The sequence below is a fragment of the Sciurus vulgaris genome, assembly GCF_902686455.1.
Source record: "Sciurus vulgaris genome assembly, contig: HiC_scaffold_616_arrow_ctg1, whole genome shotgun sequence".
NCBI lineage: Eukaryota > Metazoa > Chordata > Mammalia > Rodentia > Sciuridae > Sciurus > Sciurus vulgaris.
Window position 1 is genome coordinate 1,410,206 of NW_027632404.1, and position 6,000 is coordinate 1,416,205.

Consider the following 6,000-nt stretch of genomic DNA (forward strand, 5'->3'; position numbering starts at 1 on the left):
TTTTTTTAGGTACATAATTCCCAATTGCTTTCTCTGATACTATCTGTTCCAGGAATATTGGTTATCATTGGTTATCAATTTCCACTGCTGTGGCAAGACTGTGGATTTCCTCTTTATCAGGCAGTCTCCTAGATGTTGTAAGGGTCTACTCAGGTTCTGGAATTCCATGGTGGTTGATTCTGGTCATTTCTCCAGCTTACTGATTATTTTTGGTGAAGGACCAACTGTAGCATTTCTTTTTCTGACATTTTGCATATCAGGTGTTAACAGTAGTCTTCAATTGTCTTTCTCTTGTGGTATTTATGAATAGAGGAAAATCTTTGGTATGTTTTCTTTTTAATTTTATTTTTTTACAGATTGCATTTTGATTCATTGTAAAAAATGGGTTACATCTTTTCATTTCTATGGTTGTGCATGATGTTGATTCATACCATTCCTGTCATCATACATGGACATATGGTAATAATGTCTGTCTCATTACACCATTTTCACACCCCACTCCCTCCTCCCTCTCATTTCCCTCTATGTAATCTAAAGTTCCTCCAGTCTTCTCTCATTTCCACTCCCACCCTCATTGTATATCATCATTCACTTATCAAGGAAAACATTCAGCCATTGGTTTTTTATAGTTGGCTTATTTCACTTAGCATGATATTCTCCAGTTCCATTCATTTATCTGCAAATGCCGTAATATTATTCATCTTACTCCAATTAGAATGGCTATTTTCAAGAACACAAACAATAATAGATGTTGGCATGGATGTGGGAAAAAAGGCACACTTTTATTTTCCTTCTGGAGTTGCAAATTGGTGCAGCCACTCTGGTAAGCAGCATAGAGATTCCTGAGAAAACTTGGAATGGAACCACCACTTGACACAGTTATCCCACTACTCAGTTTATACTCAAAGGGCTTAAAATTTGCATACTACAGTAATGCAGCCATTTCAATGTTTATAGCAATCAGTTCACAGTAGCTAGATTGTGGAACCAACCTATATGCCCTTCAACAGATGAATGGATAAAGAAACTGGTATATATACACAATGTTTTTCTTTTTTCTGGTTTCTGTGTTTAAGTTCATACATCAAAGAAAAAGAATCAGCCTCAGATTTGAATACATAAAGGATTATAATTTCTAAGTGTAGGAAAAAACTTATAAGCATGATTGAAATTTTAAGGCTTGGTTGAAATGTTAGGGCTTTGTGTCTTATATATTTACTTGATGTTTCATGCAAATAATAAAGATGTGTCCAGTGAAGAAAATTAGATTTTTATCAGTTATTTCTTGTCCTAAAAGGTTAACTTAAGTGTCCTAGGGGGAGCTCAATATAATGGTTTAATCATTGTGGACAGATAATAGAATATTTATTTACATAGAATTTAATGTGTTTATCTCATTTACAACAGGTTTTGTTTAAAATCAGAGTTGCTGCAGAAATGTTGTAGCACAACAAATACAACTATTTTTATTGTAAAGTCCTATTTTCCTCTTGATATTTCAGGAATACTAACAACAAGAATATTAAGTGGAAACATTAGTTTACTTTTTTAGTCTTAGATTTTAATCTTAACTTTAAAATACTCCATTTGTTTTACACATGAATTTTGCTTATGAAAAGGAAAATCATTGAGGCATTTAAAACACAAATAGTATTTAACACTTTATTTGGTCCTTCAAGAATTAGCAAAAATTTTTTTTAATATTTCACAGACATAAGCAGTAGATTAATATGCTAATATATCTTCTATTATGAGAGTTTGAATATAACAAATTTATGTACAATGGTATTGTTTTGGAAATACTAAGAGGACCAAAATAAACACCTGTTTTAAAACTGAAGAACTGTAATAGAGGACATAGTTTGGAAGTGTTAGCAGCTGTCTTTTTATAAAGAAGTTTCTGCCTGTGTGCATGTTTCTCTACCTCAACTCAGTTGGCACTGTACAATGGTTATCTGTATTTTGTAAATAAATAAGAAAATGATTAGAAAACATGACAATTTTAGTCAGGCAGAGTGACATTTTCCTGTAATCCAAGTGGCTTGGGAGGCTGAGGCAGGAGCATCAAGAGATTGAAACCAACCTCAGCAAAAAGTGAGGTGCTAATTAACTCATTGAGACACTGTATCTAAATAAAATACAAAATGGGGCTGGGATGGAACTCAGTAGTTGAATGTCCTTGAGTTTAATACCCAGTAGTAAACAAAGCAAAACAAAGCAAAATAAAAAATTAATAATAAAAAGTCAGCAAAAAGCCCCAGAAAACAGGTTTTGTTAATTTTGTGGTAAGCAATCCCAGAAAATTTAATACATTACTTTTACAAAGTCCTTTTTTGCACTTCTGGATGGGAAATAATTTTTAACATTATCTGACACCAATATCTAACATATATTATCTATGTAGATATCAATACCTATATCTTTCCACATGCACTTGGGCATACTTGTAATCCCAGTGTCTCATGAGGCTGAGGCAAGAGGGTTGCAATTTCAAAGCCAGCCTCAGCTATGTAGTGAAAAATCTCATAATAAAAAAATTACCATAAGTACTAGATATGTGCCTCAGTGGTAAGTGCCCCAAATATATCTATATCTATATCTGTATCATTATCTATCTATATCTATCTATCTACCTATCTATATCTATATCTATATATACATATACATGACTATGACTCACAGACTGTCATCCTATATTCTTCATCATTTAACTGTTTTTTAATTTGATCTTACTATGGTTAAAAAAAGAAAATGAGGTACTTTTGAGAAGTAGTAAAGCAGAAATATTGTATTTCAGTAAATACGTAATATAATAAGTGCTAGCATTTTGAGCAAGAAGCAATGCTGTATTTTACCAAATGCTTTTTCTGCATCTATTGCAATAATCAAGTGATTTTTGACATTAAGTCTGTTGATATGGTGAATTACGTTTATTGATTTCCAAATGTTGATCCAAGCTTGTATCTCTGGAATAAAACCCACTTGATAGTGGTGCACTATCTTTTTAATATGTTTTTGTATGTGATTTGCTAAAATTTGTTGAGAATTTTTGCATCGATATTCATTAAGGATATTGGTATAAAATTTTCTTTCCTCAATGTGTCTCTGTCTGGTTTAGATATCAGGGTAATATTGGTTTCACAGAATGAGTTTGAGAGGGTTCCCTCCTCTTGTATTTCGTGGAGTACTTTGAGGAGTATTGGAATGAGCTCTTCTTTAATGTTTTTGTAGAACTCTGCTGAGAACCCATCTAGTCCCAGTCTTGTCTTTGTTGGTAGGCTTTTGATGACTTCTTCTATTTCATTACTTGAAAGTGATCTATTTATGTTGCGTATGTCCTCCTGGTTCAGTTTAGGTAATTCATGTCTCTAGAAACCTGATGATGTCTTCAAGATTTTCTGATTTGTTGGAATATAGATTTTTAAAATAGTTTCTAATTGTATTTTGTATTTCACTCGTGTCTGTAATGATATTTCCTTGTTCATTTCGAATTTTAGTAATTTAAGTTTTCTCTCTCCTCTTTGTTAGTGTGGCTAAGAATTTATCAATTTTGTTTATTTTTTCAAAGAACCATTTATTTTTTTAAATTATTTCTTTTGTTTATTTTGTTTCAATTTCATTGATTTCAGCTCTGATTTTAACTATTTCCTGTCTTTTACTACTTTTGGTGTTAGTCTGTTCTTTTTCTAGGGCTTTAAGCTGTAGTGTTAAGTTGTTTATTTGTTGATTTTTTCTTCTTTTGTTGAATTCACTCCACGAAATAAATCTTCCTCTAAGTACTGCTTTCATAGTGTCCCAGAGATTTTGATATGATGTGTCTTTGTTCTTGTTTACTTCTAAGAATGTTTTCTTATTTCCCTCCTGATGTATTTTGTTAACCTTTCATCACATAATAGTGTATTATTTAATCTCCAGGTGTTGGAGTATTTTCCATTTTTTATTCTGTCATTTATATCTAATTTCAATCCATTATGATATGATAGAATACAAGGTAGTATCTCTATCTTCTTGTATTTGCTAACATTAGCTTTGTGGCATAAAATATGGTCTATTTTAGAGAATGATCCATGTGCTGCTGAGAAGAAGGTATATTTGTTCTTTATTGGATGGTATACTGTTATGTCTTGCTGATTTATTCTTTCCTTAAGCAGTACGAAATATCCTTCTTTATTCCTTCTGACTAACTTAAAGTGCACATTATCTGAAATGAGGATGGATACTCCAGCTTTTTTGCTGTGTCCATGTGCATGGTATGATTTTTCCCATCCTTTCACCTTTAGTCTGTGGGTATCTCTTTCTGTAAGATGAGTCTCTTGCAGGCAGCATAGTGTTGGATTTTTCTTTTTAATCCAATCTGCCAGTCTATGTCTTTTGATTGATGAATTCAGGCCATTTACATTCAGGGTTATTATTCAGATATGATTTGTATTTCCAGTCATTTGGCTCATTTTTGTTTTTTGACACAACTTGGTTCCTCCTTTATTTGGTTATTCCTTTAGGCTAGTTCATCCCTTTGCTGATTTGGATCATTATTTTTCGTCTCTTCCTCATGGAATATTTTGTTGAGAATGTTCTCTAATGCCAGCTTTCTTTTTGTACATTCTTTTAGTTTGTTTTTTATTTTTTTTATTTATTTTTTTAATCATGGAAGGATTTTATTTCATCATCAAATCTGAAGGTAAGTTTTGCTGGGTATAAGATTTTTGGTTAGTATCCATTTTCTTCAAGGCTTGATAAATGTTGTTCCAGGCCCTTCTAGCTTTTAGAGTCTGGATTGAAAAATCTGCTGATATCCTTTTTGGTTTCCTCCTGAATGTAATTTGATTCTTTTCTCTCATGGCCTTTAAAAGGCAGTCTTTATTTTGTATGTTAGGTATTTTTATAATAAAATAATGTGCCTTGGTGTGGGTCTATTGTAATTTTGTATATTTGGGGGCCTATAAGCCTCTTGTACTTGATTTTTCATTTCATTCTATTTGGGAAATTTTCTATTATTTCATTGAATAGATTGTTCATTCCTTTGGTTTGTTTCTCTGTGCCCTCCTCAACTCCAATAATTTTTAAATTTGGCCTTTTCATGATATCCCGTAATTCTTATAGATTCTGTTCATGATTTCTTACCATCTTCTCTGTTTGGTCACTTTATTTTCAAGATTGAATATTTTGTCTTCAATGTCTGAGGTTCTGTATTCCAGGTGTTCTATCCTATTGGTTATGGTTTCTATGGAGTTTTTAATTTGTTTTATTGTTTCCTTCATTTCAAGGATTTCTGCTTGTTTGTTTTTTTTTTTCAGTATCTCTAACTCTTTATTGAAATGATATTTTGCTTCCCTTATTTGTTCTTTTAAATGTTGATTGGTGTGTGATCATTTAATGCCTGCATTTGCTCTTTCATCTCATCCTTCAATGCCTGCATTTGATCTTTCATCTCCTCATTTGCTTCTCTGATTGTTTTAATTATGTACATTCTGAACTCCCTTTCTGACATTTCTTCTGCAATGCTGTCATTGGGTTTTATTGATATAGCATCTTGGTTTGTTGGGACATTTTCTTCCCTTGTTTTCTCTTATTGGTCATATATCAGTGTGACTCTGATATTGCAGATTTCCTCTATTTGCTTATAATGCCTTTGTAGATTTCCAGTATATCACCTCCTAACCTTTAGTAGCCTGAAGTCTTGGAGGAACTTGATAATGCAGTGCTTCTGAAGAAAGTTATAGCTGGCCCACCACTGGGTGCAGGGCTGGGAGCTGGGTGTGCTCGGGAAGTCTCTCACTAGGCAGGCCTGTTCCAAGAAGCTGCCTGTGGACCAGGCCTGCCACTGGATGAAGCTGAGCTGGTCTGGAAAGCCTCTGGTCCCCCTGCCCTGGTCTGAGAAGCTGTCTGCGGACTGGACCAGGGCCCGTCGCTGGGGACTGGGTGTGCTCATAAAGCCTCTCACTGGGTGGGCCTGCTCTGAGAAGCTGGCTGTGCACTGGGTCTGCTGCCAGATGGAGCCAG